Source organism: Cavia porcellus, unplaced genomic scaffold (genome assembly GCF_034190915.1).
Source record: "Cavia porcellus strain 051 isolate PalLab524CR breed Dunkin Hartley unplaced genomic scaffold, mCavPor4.1 scaffold_2, whole genome shotgun sequence".
NCBI classification, from domain to species: Eukaryota; Metazoa; Chordata; class Mammalia; order Rodentia; family Caviidae; genus Cavia; species Cavia porcellus.
The window spans coordinates 134,170,918-134,190,677 of record NW_026947485.1 but is presented as its reverse complement, the minus strand read 5'-3'; positions in this window follow the sequence as shown (position 1 = coordinate 134,190,677).

Sequence of the window (19,760 nt, the reverse complement as noted above, 5' to 3'; positions counted from 1 at the left end):
ATTTGCCTTCATTGTGTTTCAGGCAGCTGAGTTAGAGATATTACAGGCAGTCAGACAGGGCTGAGTCCTCAAAGAAGCCAATGCAAGGAGTTCAGATACCTTACAGCCTTGGAAGAGACAATCACCTCTTGCTTGGGCCAGATTTTAAAATGAAAGGAAAAGCAAATGCAACCACATCCTAAGGATCTGCAGCCCAAATAGTTCTCTCTCACCCTGAGGAAGTCAGGAGTCAGCATCCCACTCCCTACAGGAAGAGTCACTGCTGTTAAGCCTGTCCACTTAACTACACGACTCACTCCCTCATTTGTTCCTGATTTAATCAATTTTACCTGAGCAGTTAATCTTATTGGTCAACAATAGTTCTGTCCAGCCTTATGCCCACCTTGCAAGTTCCCAGTTTTACTCATCTTGGCCCACCTCACCTTGTGGTTTTACTCTATAAAAGGTCCTAGAAAAAGAGTCCCTGGTGACCCACTCAGGATTCCTTCTGCCTCTCAGACAGACACTTTCTTTCTCTCAATTAATATATTCTGCTCTTAACTTTCATTGTTTCTAAAATTCATTCTTCGATTTTAGAAAACACGAAATCTTACTGGACATATCATACTGGTTGGGAGTTTCATTTCCCTATATCAATTGGAAGATCCTTTAAAAGGAAGCTGTACTCTCTGACTTTAAAGCAATATTTTTGAAAATTAGTCTTACTAGTAATTAGTGTTGGGAAACCTGAATTCTGAGTTGCAAAAGCAAGAACTGGACCCTCCTTGCAAACATTAAAAAGATCAATTCAAACAGATAAAAGATTTAAGTATAAGATAGGCAAAACTATGAAATTGATCGAGATGATGATTTCCTGAATAGGACTCTAAAAATACAGACAGGAAAAAGAGAAAGACAGAAAGAAAAAAAGAAATCAAGATAGAAAGAAAGAAAGAAAATTCTACATCAAACTACAAGCTTTAGCACACCAAAGAAAAGAATAAACAGATGAAGAAAATACTCATACTGGGTGAAAATATGTATAGATCAAGAATCTGTAAGGATCTCAAAAAACTTCACGTCAAGAAAATTACTCAATTTTAAAAATGGCCAAAGAAGTGAATACACATTTCTTAAAAGAAGAGATATGAGTGACTAAGATATGCAAAATATTCCACCTTTATAACTGTTATAGAAATACAAATTAAGACAATACTGAAATAAAATTACATGTCTGTTATCGAAATGACAAATGCAAGAGTTGATGAGGATGAAGAAAGGGGAACCTTGTGCCTTGGTAGGAATGTAAGTCAGGGAACTATTTTGGGACATATATATATATATTTTTTTTTTCCCTCAAAAAACTAAATCATGTCTGCTTGGTGACCCAGCGTTCTGCTCCTTAGCATATGTCCCATATTGTGCAGAGAGGAAGTGTTAGGAAGCTTCTCATTCCCGCCCCCACCCAAGCACAGAAAGCAAGAGTATTTTTCTGAAAAAATAAATTCAGAAAATCCCCTTTCCTTAATTCTAATTCTTCCTTAGCTTTTCAAAGAATATACACAAGTGAGGGGAAGTCTAATGGTATATTTCTCTGCCAAGAGAAGGTGTTCCTTCACTAACAATCAACTATGTGTCTAAAAACACTATCAAGGGTCTCTACATGTGCACTCTGGAAATCGATTCAGCCTGTATCACTGATCCCCAGGAGGTTGCAAATATCAAATAAATGATCCTCTTCATCTTTCATTATTCTTAGTCTTGAATTCTAGTGACTTTTTCATCAATGATGATGAAAGATGTTATTGACATCTGGACCAATTGATTGCTCCATATTGGATCTTATACAGGTTACAAAATTTTAATATTTTATGTGTTTGTGAAACTTTAGAAATCAGTGTTGAAATGCAAAAGATACAAGTGTGTTTATTTGAAGTCTATACATAGGTAGACAACTTCAAAAAATCATGACATACTACATTTTTACATGCTTCATGCGAAGTTTATGCAAATAAAATTAGCTTTAATACCGATGATAACCTAGTATGAAGTATGAGGTTTATATACTGCAGATAACAAGAACGTAAAGATTACCCACCCCTAAAAGATGTTCCTGAAACAAAGAGGGTTTAGTTTGAAAAGCTTCTTCCCAAACTATGTGAAAATCACCTTTTGCAGTATTTCACACTGCAGAACTGAATGATGTGAATTTCCCTCCAGAATGGAATAGGAGGGTGAGAAATAGGTAAGTCTGTCGTTTTATAAAGAAAGCTGTACCAAGCTATCTCTAACGTCTCTAGGGACTCCAGGTCATCAAAACACTTTGTATCATTCAAAAAGCTTTCTTTTCTAAGCATTATTTCTGGCTCAGAAAATTATTTTCAGCTATCAATATAATCTAAAATATATAGAAATATAGACTCAGGAGTTCAAAAAAAACTGATATCTAACAATTCCCACAGAAGATAATGAGCATAACTGTCTGAAATATTCTTTAATACAGCAGGATATGCGGGTGTGAACTCATACCTTGATACCTAGTTTGATGTTAATTTCATCAAATTAAAATGAGATGCACTGATCCAATCAGTCTGCCTGTATCAGACACTTTGCTTATTTGTTTACCTCATTTCTTTGAAACACTATATGTTGGGATGCTTATAAAAACACTGTGACACAGGGAAGTGTTGAGAAGAATTACTAAAGGGAAAGTATAGCTTAAAATACAGATACTATGATGGCTAGATCAAAAAGGAATCACACTGAGGAGAAAACAAGATAATTCCAGCAAGGCGCTACCAACAAGTTTGCTTTATTTCATGCCCAGATAGGACAGAACCCCACTGGCTGTGCTTTTCCCCCAATTGCCTTGAGATTTCAATTTTTAGAACTTGCAACAAAAACAAAATACAGATTATGAGTTAAAATTTATTGAAGCTGTCATGCTGATAAGGTAATAATCCTGAGATCTAAGAAATCCACAGAATTTGTTAATTTAATGTTGCGTCACAATTTAATATAACCCTTTCACCAAAACACTGAAAAATTACCTGCTTCTTTTCCTTAAGAAAAATAATTATACTTGAGTTAGCTAGATTTTCTGCAATTTAATAACATGCCAAATACTGTTATTAATAATTTTCTTCCTGCAAAACACTTTACACATAGTTATTTACTCTTACCTAGGGAAAAATGCTAATAAAACTTTGCCCACATCAACAGGGCATGGTTGGGCATGCCTGTAATCCCAGCACTCAGGAAGCTGAGGCAGGAGGATCACTGCAAGTTTGAAGCCAGTTTGGCCTACAAAGTGAGTTCTAGGCCAGCCTGAATTCAATAGTGAAACCCTACCTCAAAAATACCAAAAAAATTGCCCACTTTAATAATATGTAGATACATTAAATGTCTTACATGTGTGAGATTTCATACATTCTATAAGCATCTCATTTAATTTTCAGTACAGCACTATCATATACCAGTATTATTTAGTAAAAGAAATTAAAGCCTGTACAATTTCATAATGCAGAGAAAAACTGAGATATGAACTCAAAACTTTTGGTACTAGGTGCTTTTGTTTCATTATCATTTTTTATCATTGTATGTGCAACGAATTTCAGTATAAAGAACTAATAACTTGTGTTCATATAGTAAATTGGAAATGATACGAGATGGGAAAGCTAACCATAGTTTTTTCCCAGGGGTACCAGGCTGGTCCAGGCACTGGCAAGAGTGAAGTGCTCGTGAGCTTCTCAAATGAGGAATAGCCCTGAGGGAGGACTGCTCAGGTTGGCTACAGAAATTCACCTCCTGTGAGCACAGGAGAGAGTTCTTCATATCTTTCCTTGCTATTATTTGGGGATCTCTTCTCCTACAAACTAACAACTGTTCTCTGCCTCCTCACTCTTTTCAATGCAGTGAAATATCAGAGATTTTGCTCAAAAGATTTCAAGAACATGAATTTTTTTTTTTTTTTTTTTTTTTTTGTACTGGGTATGGAACCCACAATCTTGCACTTGCCAGGCAGGTTGTTAAGCCACTGTGCTAAATCACCAGACCAAGAATATGAATTCTGGCAGTAACCTGAAAGAGATTAGAAGTGGATCGTTCTTTAGTGGTTCCCCTAGTCAGGATACAACTCGGCTATAAAACTGATTACAGGTTTGTAAGGTCAGAAATAGAGGATTCCCATAGTCCATGAAAATATTCCTGAGCCACAGAAACTTAATTATCCAAACATCTAATGTAGACCAGTTAAATAATGAGACTGTGGAATTTTAATTGATGATATAGTTTGTGAAATTTGCAGAAGTTTGAAATGGAGAATATATTTTGCAGATATGATGGACATAAATTCATGGGGATCAGAAAAAAACTACAGTAGATGTTGGGAGCCGCGTCTGTGATAGCTCGCCTTGCGCAGCGGACGTGCGGCCTGTGGTAAAGAGCAAAGCCTGAGGTAGATTACCCCTCCCATCGAATATGTTAGTTTCCTGCTTACCGCGTAAACAACCCGCTCAACAATATAGTCTGCCTGGCAACTGATGATGTTAGCCAATCAGCTTGCCTTGCTTACTTTAACATGATTGGACACTGTACCCGTATATATACCGGTGCCACCCCTGGGTGGAAGAAGAAGCCAGGTAGAAGCCCAGAAGTAAAAGCCCAAAAGGAGCCGCGGAGAGCAGACCGGTAGAGGCTTTGGGGCAGACTGAAGCACAAAAGGAGCCGCGGGGAGCGGACCAGAGGAGGCTTCAGCTGGGAGAACCCAGGGCAGGCTGTACGGAGAAGAAAAATAAAAAAAAAAGGTTGTCCACTACCAGACTTTGTCGTGTGTCCTTCCTGCCGGCCGGGAGCGGACATCGACATTTGGTGGCCCGTACGGGGACTGATCACCCCCGAGACGTGGAAGTAGACAACGCTCCAGTACAGAGCTGCGAGACAGGTGAGTTGGGGATAAGCCTGGGCTCTGGGTGGCGCGCACCTACAGGGCTTTTAGACTCCCCTCAGGCTCACGCGTAAGTGGCGGATTCCTTGGGCCTCACGCGGTGAGTAACATATTAAAAGATGGGAAACATGTTAGGTAGCAACACTAAGAGCGAGGGTGGTTGTGGAAAAAGCTCTCAAGAGCTTACAAAAGTACGCAGGGTATCTGAGCAGGCCCAGTCAGGGAGCTCCCGAGAGGGGTCCGTCAAGGGGAACAAGGATGCTAAGGAGGAGGACAGGGCTCTAGCCTCGGAGTCGTCTGACTCCGAGGACGAGGGAAAGTTGAATGGCAAGGAGGCCAAAGAGACCAGCTGTCAGGAGCCTAAATCGCTCAATAAGGAGTCGCAGGGTTCTTTTCCAGCGTTGCCCCGCGAATTGCGCTCTGCTCAACCTGGTCTGCGGAGGAGTAGAGAGCTCCTGAGCGCTCCCCGGCGCGAGAGGGAGGCGAAGCCTTCCGCCCCACCTTGGGGGCCGTTTTCGGAGGCGATTCCTCGCCACGAGGCGGCCGCCTGGGAGCTCTCTCCCCTTTCGCCAGAACAGGAAGTGATGCACGGGCCCCCATTTTCCACCCAATCACGGCCGCTGTCTTATGCTCCGCCGCCGGCGGGTCGGTATTTTTACAGGCGGCTTTGGCAGGGGGGACGCTTGTCTCATGAGGTACATCCACCTGGGATAGATAGTGGCCCCTACGGGATATTTCCTGTACAAGTAGCTATGGGCCAGGGACGCAATGCATGGGAGCCTTTTGAGATAAAGCAGATTAGAGAACTTAAAAATGCAGTTACAACCTTTGGGCCGACTGCGCCTTACACCATTGCCATGCTGGAGAACCTGTCTTCTGGGCCCCTCACCCCCGCGGACTGGATTCAGCTGGCAAAGGCGTGTCTGCCCTCGGGCAGTTACCTAGATTGGCGAGCCTGGTACGCAGAGTTCTCTGCAGAGCAGGCTGAGAGAAACGCCAATCAGGGAAACCGGGGGTGGAACAAGGAAATGCTTATGGGAGAAGGTCGGCACGCTGATGACCAGACCCAGTTCCCCGGCGCTGTCTATGAACAAATCAATGCCATAGGGCTCCGCGCCTGAAAACAGGTAAGTGGTGCCGAAACAGCCTCCTTGTGTCTTTCAAAAATAATTCAGGGTACCACAGAGCCATTTGTTGACTTTGTGGCCCGAATGCAAGATGCTGCCGATAAGATATTTCCTGATCCGGGAGTGGCTCAACCGCTGGTAAGACAGCTGATTTTTGAGCAATGTACAAAGGAGTGCAAGGCAGCGATAGCTCCTCATAAGAACAAGGACCTCAACGCCTGGATTAGGATATGCAGAGAGATAGGGGGGCCGCTCTCCAACTCGGGAGTGGCTGCTCTCCTGGCCGCGGCTGTACAGCAGAGGGGACCTCGCGGGTTAGAAGGGGAATGTAAGGCTAAAGGGTGTTTTGCCTGCGGGGAGCCAGGACACATTAAACGTCATTGCCCAAACAATGCAGATGCTAGGCCTCGCCCTAGGAATGAAGAACCATATGTTTGTGGGCGATGCAAAAAGGGATCACACAAAGCTGAGGAGTGTAGGTCGGTCTTTGATGCTCAGGGCAACCGTATTTGTGGACAAGATGTTAGAGGGCCAAAAAACGGCCAGAGGGGGCCCCCTTCACAGGCGGGCCCCCACCCCAGAGACAGGACAGCTCAGGGTGGCAGCCTTCAACAAGGGCCACCCCTGGGTCAGCAGGTGTGGACCTCAGTGTCGCCTCCAGACTTATACAGAAGGTCACCATTAGGACGGATGGCGTTAGGACCCTAAATGACATGCAAAAGCTATTGGGAGACATTAATTGGATTAGGCCATATTTACATATACCAAATTCAGATCTCAAACCCCTGTTCGACCTTCTGAAGGGAGACCCAGATATAGCCTCCCACAGGAGGCTCACTCCTGAGGCAAGAGCTGCCTTACAGAGAGTGAAAAAAGCCTTAGGTGGGGCTACCTTACACAGAATTAAACCAGGGCGACCCTTTGATGTCTGTTTGCTACAGACTAGTCTACAGCCTACAGCGGTGATTTGGCAGAAAGGACCACTACTGTAGATACACCCTAAGGTCTCACCTGCAAAAGTCATAGAGCATTACCCGGAGGCAGTCGCTTCATTGGCCCTTGAAGCGCATGATAGAGCTGTCCAACATTTTGGCTCAGGACCACAAGCCATCCGAGTACCCTATACCGCCAGCCAGATCAAGACCCTGGCTGCCTGCATAGATACCTGGGCCATTCTGAGATGTGTTTTCCATGGAGATATAAACAATCAATACCCTAAAGACCCTATCTTGTCATTTGTCACTCAGCACCCTATAATTTTTCCAAAGGTTACTGCCTCTGAGCCATTAGTCCCAGCAACTACAATATACACAGATGGCTCCAAGACGGGGATAGGTGCCTATGTGATCCTAGGCAAGCCCCCGGTTACCATACAATTTAAACCAGATCAGCCTCAGGTGATAAAACTGCAGATCGTTAAAATGATTCTTGAACGGTTCTCAGAAGCCATTAACATTGTCTCCGATTCTAGGTATGTGGTCAATGCTATGCAAGTGCTTGAGACTGCCAGTTTAATTAGATCCACTTCCACAGTGGCTGGACTGTTCCTGTCTATCCAGACATTGCTTCAGAACAGACACCATAAGGTCTTCACCACCCACATAAGAGCACATACATCCCTGCCGGGGCCCATGGCACAGGGGAATGCGGCTGCTGACACTGCCACTCGCCCGTTATGGATTTTTACCTTACTAACACCAATCGAGCGAGCCCGTGCCTTCCATGATAAATTTCATGTTAATGCCAGGACACTAGCAAACCATTTCCATGTTTCTAGAGCAGATGCACGAGATATCGTGCGACTATGTGACTCCTGTGCCACATACAAACCTGCCATACCGATGGGAGTAAACCCTCGAGGTTTGATCCCTGGTGATGTTTGGCAGATGGACATCACACATATACAGGAGTTTGGGACTCTTAAATATGTTCATGTTTCCACAGACACCTGTTCTCACGTCATATTCGCAACAGCAGAAACAGGTGAAAAAGTGTCTAATGTGATCAATCATTGCCTGGCAGCTTGGGCCACATGGGGCAAACCAAAAATATTAAAAACTGATAATGGACCAGCCTATATAGACAAAGCCTTCAATGAGTTCTGCAAAATGATGGAGGTTCAATTAAAACATGGTATCCCATACAATCCCCAAGGTCAAAAAATCATTGAGAGGGCTCATAGAAGCCTCAAACAAATTTTACAAAAACAAAAAGGGGGAGTAGGCCAAGGCCTGGCCCCAAAGGCACGATTATCCATGGCACTATTCACACACAATTTTTTAAATTTAAATAATGATAATCGCTCCCCAGCTGTGGAGCACTGCAACCCTTCCCCCAACCATAAAGGGTGGGTAAAGTGGAAAGATGTCCTGACAGGACAATGGATGGGCCCGGATCCAGTGGTCAGCTGGAACCGAGGCGCGGTTTGTGTTTTCCCACAGGAACCGGGACGAGAACCACTGTAGATACCGGAGAGACTGACACGGGCAACAAAGCCCTCGACTGAAGATCAGACCTGCCCTACTGGAGATCCATCACAGACCAACCAATAAGATAAATAAAAATAGCGGTAGCCCGAAATAGACAAGAAGATCCTCAGGCATATGCATGGCTTGCTCAATTGGCCCACGACCGAGTCTAGATATGGCGGGCATCCCTCATTCTCCTCCATAAGGTGACAATACACAGCAGGGTAGGTGAGTCAATGACGGGTAAGAGCGTGCCTCCCCAGCACGACTCGACCTAAGCCAGGCCCTACCCCATCCTGCACGTAAGCCGCTGGACTGTTAAATGCTGCCCAGGTCTAAATTTCTCTCCGAGGGGATTTTCTTTACGGAGAGGAAATGAGTGCAAGCTTGTGTGCATCCAGGTTCCGTCCAGTTTGTGCCTGGCCCTAGAAAAAGGACGAGGGCCTCAGGGCCTTGGCAGACCATGGCATGGCCAACCAGGGTCTAAGCCAAGGACCTACGGTGGACCTACACATAGGGCATAAGCCTCTACACCCAGTCCAGGAAGGGCTACGATGCGCACATTCATAAAAAATAAAATAGGGGGAGATGTTGGGAGCCGCGTCTGTGATAGCTCGCCTTGCGCAGCGGACGTGCGGCCTGTGGTAAAGAGCAAAGCCTGAGGTAGATTACCCCTCCCATCGAATATGTTAGTTTCCTGCTTACCGCGTAAACAACCCGCTCAACAATATAGTCTGCCTGGCAACTGATGATGTTAGCCAATCAGCTTGCCTTGCTTACTTTAACATGATTGGACACTGTACCCGTATATATACCGGTGCCACCCCTGGGCGGAAGAAGAAGCCAGGTAGAAGCCCAGAAGTAAAAGCCCAAAAGGAGCCGCGGAGAGCAGACCGGTAGAGGCTTTGGGGCAGACTGAAGCACAAAAGGAGCCGCGGGGAGCGGACCAGAGGAGGCTTCAGCTGGGAGAACCCAGGGCAGGCTGTACGGAGAAGAAAAATAAAAAAAAAAGGTTGTCCACTACCAGACTTTGTCGTGTGTCCTTCCTGCCGGCCGGGAGCGGACATCGACAAGTAGACAAGTACTAAAGTGACCCCAATTACCAATACCCTTGAATACTCTCCTCTCTTTGAACATGACTTGAGGCCCAGTGACTTGCTTCTAATGAACAGAGGACCACATGGTGATGTGAAGTCCCTTGCATTATTGTATGGCATTTTATTATATTTTAATATAGTAATATTCTGTCAGTATAGCAGGTAGAAAAAAACCACTGTTTTTGGTTGTGAAGCAGTAAGATACTTATTTTTAGAGCACCTAGGGAAATGACCACAGAATAAGAAAATTTAGGTGGCTTCCAGATGCTGAGAACAATTTCCAGCCTATGTCCACAGGAACCATCAAACCTGCATGGTTTTTGGTTTGTTTTTGTTTTTTGTTTTGTTTTGTTTTGTTTTTTGTCTTTTTCAGTATCAGGGATTGAACTCATGACTGCACACTTGTAAGGCAGGTGCTTATGCCACTGAGCTAAATCCCCAGCCCCTAAACCTCCATGTTATAACAACAAATGGATAAATTCCTCCAACCATCTGAGGAACTCAGAAGTAGGTCTTTTCTTAATCACATCTCTGATAAGTCTGCAGTGCAAGCCAAAATCAAGATTGCATCCTAAAAGAAAGAATCCAGTCAAATTAAGCCCAGATTTCTGTCCTCTGCTGTGATATTATAGATCTTGGCAGTATCGAAGTCAAGGCGTCATATTACAGAGAGCTGTGTATCCCCATATTTATAACAGTGCTATGAAAAGTAGCCAAATCTTGGAAGCAGTCTGTATGTCCATCTACAGATGAATGGATAAAGAAAAATGTGATATTTAGACACAGTGAAGTACTACTGTACCATAGAGGATAATGATGGTCATTTGTACGAAAATGGGTGTATCGCAAGACCATAATTTTAAGTGAAATAAATCAAGCCTAACCATCACAAGGTTTCTCTTATATGAGAAACCTAAAATAGAAATAAAAATCAAAGTAAAAGGTAGACAATAGGATATAGAGAGATAGATCTTTTGCAAAAGAGAAGGAGATCAAGAGATGGAGGAAGAGGCGGAGAGAAGAGATGAGAGAAGAACTAAGACGTGTGGGGTATGTGTACCCACTTCCCAAGAGGCATGTGATCACCATGCAATGCAAATATAGACAAATAAAAATAAGACTTAAAATCTCAGTCACAGGCCAGATGGGCAGAAAGGGAACAGCAGTACAGGCTGGACCTGGGAGTGGCAGAGGCAGAAGCAGAGAGAGAAAAGTGTTGAGGGGAGCTGGCTATAGAAGTCACGGCAGGGGCAGGCTGGTGGGGACAAAGCAGGAGGATGGTTACGAGTTCAAGGCCAACCTGGGCTGCGTAGCAAGACCCTGCCTCAAAAAATGTACATATATATGAAGTATAGTCTCAGTACAGTCTATGTATCTGTGTTACTTTTGTTTTGTGCTTAATCATAAATTCTCATCCCAAAAGGATATCTAGCTTTGTGTGTTCAAAAATTAGATACGATTCCCTTTGCTATTCTTTTATTCCCTGCTTACATTCTCTTTCTTTCTCTGCTTTCTTTGCATCCTCTTACATTCTTTCTTCTATTTCTCTTTCTCTTGTTTCAAATTTTCCTTATTTTCATCTCCTCTTTATGAATACATATGCATAAATATATTATTACAATTTGTGTTTTTATCATTACTAATTTATCATTACTATGTACTTTTTTGTATCATACTGTGTTCGATTTTTCTGCTCTTTTTGGAGTAGATAAATAGTGCAGATCTTATAAAACAAGTTCTTAGTTACTCAATAACATATGCTTGCCTTGTCAGTTACTGATGTTACTGTGCTTCCTCGCATCTCAAAGCAGTGCTAAGAGCTGATGCACCGTCCAGAAGAGACGGAGTGAATGTGTTCACACAGAGACAAACCACAAACCAGAGCACATCACAAAGGGGAAGCTGCCTACTGACAGACCCCCACGAAGTGCTGAAGAGACATCTCTTACCTGATCCGCAAAACTCAACAGAGAATCACAGAAAACAAGGCAACAGAATACCTCTGAAATACATCATTCTCTAACTGCTAATTCAACATGTACAAAGGATTTTGTACCATACATTGAACTCATGACCTCACGCTTGCCAGGCAGGCACTTATGCCACTGAGCTAAATCCCCAGCCCCCTTATAATTTTTTAAATGATGAATAAAAGTAAAAAGAGACAAGTATCTGAAGGAAACAGTGTCTTAGTTACTTTTTACTCCTCGCTGAGACAAAATACCTGATGACCAAAGTTAGGAAAGGTTTATTTTTTACAGTTTTTGGAGGTTTCAGTCCATACCCAGGTGGCTCCGAGGCAGGGTGGCATGGCTGGACTGCAGTTCATGATGGCTGCAAACAGCAAGGCAGAAAGTGGCAAGAGAGAGCAAGGCACACCTTCTTCCTGCCACTACATTACATCCTTGCTCCACTCCAAGGCCAGGGACAATGAATCAACACAAATGCATAATGCAAATCATGAGGCCTGGAGGCCACAGACATAAACCATGACAAGCAGTAACTGAAATTAATGATGAGGTCAAAAAAATACAAATAAGCAGGTAAATGAACTGTGGGAAGCAATGCAGATACAAAAAAATCTGTGAAAGGGCAGATGTTCCATAGAAAGATCAAGTAGATGTCATAGAAATGAAAATCCAGTAAGTCAAATAAAAGAATCAGCTAAAAGTCTCAGTAATAAACAAGATCAATCGGAAATAAATAATGCCAGATTGAAGATGAGGTACAGTACTAGAAAACTCAGATAGCTCAAGAAGAAAAAAGATAAGAAAGTGGGCAGATTAGCCAAGAGCTCAAGGAAACAGCTAAAAGAAAAAAAAAAAAATTAAGGATCATTGGGCTAGGAGTCGGTTTAATGACTTTTAGAATTCTATTCATTGAAATTGTTGCAGAAATTTTCCCAAACATAAGGAATGAGAATAAAATTAAAATAACGGAAATAATTAGGACCCCAAACAGACATGACTAAAGTGCACAAAAATTCAGTCAAAATGCCAAATATTCAGAACAAAAAAAAATTATTAAAAACTGTTAAAGAGCCAAACTACTTAATACAGTTAGTCCATCATAAAAACAACAGATTTCTCCACAAAACCTCAAAATTCAGCAGTCTTTAAAATAAGGTTTTACAAGACCTAAAAAAAAAAAAAACAATTTCCAATCCAGATTATATTCCATCAAAGCCATCTTCAAAAATCAAAGAAAAATAAAGACCTTTCATGGGAAGTATAAACTAAAGAATTTCATGTCTGTTGAGCCAATGGTACAGAAAATGCGTAAGAGGATCCTAAACATGTATAACAAAAACAAGAACAGCTAGGAGGTCAAGGAAAAAAATAAGTCTCTCTTGGAAAGTAGTTAGGAATGAGAAATAAAATTAAAGAGTGGAAAACCAATATAACTATAGTGATTACTTGTTACTGTACAGTCATAACATGAACAATAAGTAGTCTTAACTTTCCAAATAAAAGACACAGACTAACAAACCAAACAGAAGAGACACAGGTGACTGCTACATACTGGTAAAGAGAAAAATTCAACAAGAAGAGAAAACAGGCTCAGAAATATATGCATTGAATGTCAATATACATAATTTTTTAAACAAACACTATTTGTCATAAAAGGACAGTGGTACACCAATGCAATTCCTGTGGGGGACATAAATACTTGACACTCAAAAGTAAGTCAGTCAGATCCTCTACATACAAAGAAATATCATATTTATACTAGAGGTGATGTGAAGCTAACATACATTTACAGAGTTTTCCCTTTAACAACAGAACGCATATCATTTCAGCAGCCCAAAATAGACCATATTTTAGGCTATAAATCATCTTAATAGACACAGAATTGAGATAATCTCATGCATCATGTTAGATCATACTCAAAACTAGAAACAACATATACACAGAAACTACACAAATACATAGATACTGTCTAATACACCCTTTATCAGTTAAGCAAAGAAGAAAACAGAAGAAATTTCAAAAGTCTGAAAGTCAAATGATAATGGAAATTAAATACATTAGAATTTGTGAGAGCCGGTGAGAGCTATTCCAGGAGGGAAGTTTATAGCTATCAGTATTTCCATAGAAAAATTGATCCTAACGTAATAAACTAAAGATCACCTCAGTCTCCCTAGAAAGACAAGACCAATGCAAAACAAAATTGTTAGAAGAAATAAAGATTAAAGTGGAAATAAATAAAACTGAAACTATAAACTATGCAAAGGATAAATAAATTATGAGTTGGTTCTTTGAAAATGTAAATAAGAATGGTAAGCTCTCAGGTAAAACTCATCAAAAGAAAGAAAAAACTTAATAAAGTTACAGATTCAAAAGTTGAAATTATAACACATGTCAACAAAATCCAGATTATCTAAAATTTCTTTGGGAGTTTATATTTCAATAAATTGGATAATCAAAAAGAGACATATAAACTCTTCGTCAAACGTGACTTACCAACATAGAATCCAAAATGTATTCTAGAAAACTTTCCTTTTTGTAATCCCATCAAGTGATGCTGCATATTTCTACTCTCTTGTGACAGTCTTACTACTTAACTGTTGTATCTTTCTTTTATTAAGGAGAGAAAGAAAAAAAAAGCAGAAATAGGGTACAAGTTATAAACTAATCAGTAACTATGTATACTATAACCAAGGTACGAGGCATACACAGTCCTTTGTTTTATAAAGAAAATTTTAAATATTGTTGCAATCTAATGAGTTACACCATTTTTACATTTTTTTCCACCTTGCTTTTGGTGCCCACAAATAGTATAATAATGCTTGGTTAGTCAAAGAAGAGACACTCAACAAGGGTAAAAATTTTAGCAGTACAGAATTTGCCATTATTCCATTGTCTACATTCTGTTTATGTTCTAAGATGCAAAAGAAGCCAGTGGCTTTTAACTGTTTACAAGTAGAAGGTGATTGTAAAATGTACAGTTTGGTTGTCTTGAATTATGAAACTTCCTCTCGGTATAATAAGCCATGACTTCTACAATTGATGTGGAATGCTAAAGACTCAAAACGTGAAAGTAATTCCAAGTTAAAAAAAAAAAAAAAAAAAGCAGTGCTTCAGGCATCACAGTACCAGATTTCAAGCTAAATTATAAAACCATAATCATAGAAACACTATGGCACTGGCACAAAAGCAGACATTATAGACTAAGAGAATAGAAAGGAAGACTAAGAGAAAAAAAAAAGTCCATGCAACTACGGACTGATATTTGCAAAAGATCGTAAACAAAGATACCAACCCCCAATATCCAGATGCAAAAGACTAAAATTAAAATAAAATCTAAATGAATCAAAGATATTAATGATGGTAGCACATGAATGTAACTCCCAGGTTCTGGAAAGTTAAACTAGAAATACCTGTTGTTTGAACCCAGCCTGGGAAACTTAACATACTTAGCAAAATCATGTCTAAAAATAAAAAGTTGCTAGTGACACAGCTCCGTGCAGAAACACTGGGATCAATTGCTGGTACAAAAGAAGAAAAATAAAGTGGCTCAAAACCTAGATATCAAACCAGAAACTGAAACTGCTGGAACATAGCATAGAAAAACACAGTTGAAGCCACAAGCACAGGGAATGACTTTCTTAAAAGGACTCTGAAAGCTAGGGCTGGGGATTTAGCTTAGCAGCATAAGTGCCTGCCTTACAAGCAGGCAGTGGTGAGTTGTGAGTTCGATCACCAGTACCGATAATAAAGGAAAAAGCCAAAAAAAAAAAGGACTCTGAAATCCCAGAAAAATTTTCAAGAATCAACAAATGGGATTATTTCCTTCTTCCTTGAAAAGGAAATAATTAATTGAATGAAAAGACAACCTACTGAATAAGAGAGAATCTTTGGTAACTACTCTATAGACAATAACCACAAAAACTCAAAAGATTAACCCCAAAGAATAAATTATCCAAAGTAGGAAAGCAAGCTGAATCGATAGATAGATATGTCTTAAAATAAGTAGAATGAAATCAAAACTACTTTGAGATTCTACCTCAACACAGTCAGAAAGATGACCATCAGGAATAAGAAGACAAAACAAGACAAAACAACAAAATAAAACAAAAACATTCAATGCTGGTAAGGACTTGAGGATAACAGGAAATCACCCATATCTGTACTGGAAAAAACAATGCTGACTACTCCTGCAAGAACCCAGACTGGAGACTTTGATACAAAAGACAGTGTGAGAAGGTAATACATATCAATATGGGCTTTAAGGTCAGACTAGTCGGCATTTGACTTCTAACTATAAATTTTTAACACCATGATCTTCAGCTATTTTGTTCACCTTTAGATTTTCACCCCCATAAACACAACATATTTGTAACTGAAGGTTGTGCTAAGAAATAAACCTTGTAAAAATCCCAGAACATGACAAGACTTGCCAGATAGTTAATCATGTTTCTCAAAGTCAAAGAAACCTAGAAGTTTTTTTGTTGTTGTTGTTCCAACTTTCCTCCTGGGAACCTTCACTCAGTTACACACAAGACAAAAAATATAGAGTGACTTGCTTGAGAAGTGTAGAGATGGAAGTTACAGAACATTGTTACACACACGCACACACACACACACACATAATGAAACTTTCTGATAGGGTTTTGGCCCAGACAGGACACTGTAGCCAGGAAAGCCACAACCGGAAGCAGGAAGCCTCTCTCTCCCCCGCCCCTAGGAAGTTACCTGTGATGCCATCTTCCCGCCCCTGGAAATTTACATATGGTGCCAAATCTAGGACCAATGGGCTACCTGTGCATCCCTAATGCTGGCCTTAGGTTCCACCCCAAACCTAGGCTATTTACATGACCCCACGCCACGTGTCCACCAGAGAGATCGCTGGACGCCAGCGGTGGGGGTGCTGGTCATCTCTCTCCATGTTCTCAGAATAAAGGTCGCTTTTTATTTTATACTTCTCATCTTTTGGAAATATTTTTCATCTTTTGGAAATAATCCTAGCACTTTCCATAACCTTTACAAGTAGAAGAATTTTGCCTTGAAATTTGTATTTCACTTAACATAACACTTTTGAAATTAATTGACATTTAATTCCAATATGCAAAGTGAAAGTTAATTTTACTTTCTAAAATTGTAGCTAGAGTACAGCCAAATGCAAAAATCACTTTTTCTGAAATTTTCATCTAAGCGATAATATCTTACAGTTGATACATAAATACTATTCCTGCCATTGCAACATTTTGTGTAATACAATCGGCATCACAGGATAATTGTTACTTTAAGTAATGTATTATTGTGGAAATGTAATCGTTGTAAAGGGTGAGGAATACATTAGAAAGCAATTGAGTTTAATTGCATCCTTGGGACCACTTTGTTGAGCCTGCAGCTGTTTTTTTGCATTAAAAAAAAAAAAAAAAGCACGAGGTCTGAATGTATTTTTCTAAAAGGGTAGAGTGATTCCATGGCTAGCCTTCAACTGCTGGATAATATTTAAAGATGAAAGGACTTTGAAATCAATTTGTCTAAAACACTGAGATTTTACCCAGCAACAATATGACCGTGTTCAGTTGTTATTTGTCTGTTGTTTTGTCTCATCCCTTCCAATCCTGCCCTCCACAACGAGCAGCAAGGGTATCAAACGGTATTAATACAGAACAAGAGTCGGGGGAATGTAGCCCTTATATATAATTTTAGCAACACAAATAGAAAGTGACTACAAACAAATTGTATTGAATTTCAAAAGTGTGTACCAAAGAGTTACGCTTAGGTGGATCAATACAGCCTGCATAAAAACAATTCTACAGATTTCCTTTGTTAATAAGATCCAAATGCAGAATCTCCCTTCCAAAAGCCTAAGGCATTCTGTATCCATGAAAGAGTTCTCAACATGCTACTTTAAGGAAAAGGCTGGAAGCTGTTAATATTCCAGCAGCAAATGAGAAGAGAGCCTTACAGTGAAGCAGACTGTCTCTGGTAGGAGCAAACCAAAGGAAGACCTCATGGGAGCAGAGCAAACCTGAGCGTGGTGCCCACTGGAGTCTCACTCCCTGGTCAACAACTGTGCTTCAGACTCTTTCATGGGGAAATAAGCCCGATGGGCACCAGCAATAAATCTCAAAAACTTAAAAAATAATATCCCAGATCGTGTTTTCCAAAGAATAACAACTACTTTTAAATACTTGTCCCAGACTTCATGATTATTTGGGGAAATGAGGAAGAATTGTTTCAAATCAATCTGTTTATAAAGCAGAAAAATAATGAACTCTATCCAGTGGATATTTATTCTCCTCCCCATCTGTAAGATACAAATGTGCTACCAAGAATACATGACTTTTCTAAATACAAAGCACTGTCAGGAATGCAGTATTGTCACTGTGTTAAAGAAGTTCCTCAGGAAAGACTGCCAAGACCTTGACCTTCACATCCTTGATACTCTTCTGAGTTTGATTTGACCTTAGGAAATCTCCTAACAGGGATTTCTCTTGCATCATTTACTTTAGAAAGCCAGTAACTGCAAATGCTTTCTCTGTCTCTTTGAAATGTAGATAAATTCTCTAGCCTTTCATCAAATTTACAATCTAGGAATGTCTTTTTCCAAGGACTTGGGATATAAGCCTTAAAACAGAAACCCAAGGAAACAGTGTCCTATCTCCCAATCACTGGGAGAGAGTAAAAGCCAACTGGGAAGCCGGGAATCCAACTGCTTTTAAGCACCAGTTAGAGACTACAAATGGTCTAATCACATCCACCAACCTCCTCCCTAGTGTTCTCCAACATTTTCTCCAGTGCATCAGTCATGGAAACTCTCCCCATGGTTTATGAGAACTGAGTTGAATCTTCCCAACAGCCAAAACTGGGATTTTTTTTTTTTTCAGTTTTCTTGCTTGTGCATATTTTCTTTTAAACATTTTTAAAGTTTATTTTCACAACCATCTTGGATAATTTATTTCTTGACTGTTTCATTATGTCCACTGCAATTTTTTCCACAATATGTGGATTCCATAGAAACTGAATTACAGAGAGAATTTCATATTTTTGAAAGATTGGAAATTATCAGTTGCAGTAATCTGAAAGGAGATGAGCAGTTAGGAAACTTGGGTCACTAGTTGCAAAACATATCTGTTTCTACTTGAATGTAAGGTATAGATAGTTAGCAGCCTTAGATTTCCAGCTCATGAATAACCCTACCATTTGGAGTTACTGTGGAACGAATAGTGAAGAAGACATGTCTAGAACACAGCTCAAGTTTAGAAAATAAAAGCAAGTGGAGAGAATGGAATTGGGGTGGGAAAAGAGATGTATCAGGAAACAGAAAGGAGCTGACATAACTAGACTGTCAAGGTTTTGTTTTTCTGGGAATGGTGGATTTTATTATACGTAAATCATAGAGTATCTTTAATTTTTTTGGTTAGCACAGTTCACAGTACATAGTGATTGCATTCTTTGTGGGGAGTTGATATATGTACATAAGGAAAATTTAAAAACAAAAGTTGTTACTTGTGAAAATCTATTTGTAGGAAAGTTTTAAAATAGTCTCTTTTTAAAAGCCCTTTAAAAAGAAATAGATTTGATTTTTTATTTTTTTAGAAATAGATTTTTAATAAAAATTCTTTAATGTTGCAGGCTTTATTAAGAAACAGCATAGTTTTGCTTTAAATTTGAGGTAAAAGCCTTTTCTTTTAATGTCCTCAAACTTAAATCATAATTGATCCTTTGGTGACTGTTTAAAAGACATTCTTGCATTGTGTTCTTTCTCTATTAAAATCTTACCACCTAGGCAAAGAAGCATATGTTTTGATTTATGTCAAAATTATATTTAATTTAATTAATTAATTATAATTAATTTAACTGATATGAGCATTTGGCTCAATAATTAATCCTCTCCTAATTAATATATCAATATTAATTAATATATCATGATGTAACTGCAATATTGCACATTGGCCATTCTTTCTTTTCATTATGATACTCTCTCAGTTTTTTACAGTTAGAAACTAAAAGAACTGGGTGTGGAGGAACCCCTGTAATCCTAGCGTTCTGGGAGACAAGACGATGGCAAGTGTGAGCCCAGCAAGGACACTTGGTGACTTAGCAAAATCATGCCTCAAAAAAATATTTTTTTGAAGTTTGGAGACACAGATCACTGTGAAGACCCTGGGTTCAGTACATCACAGTAT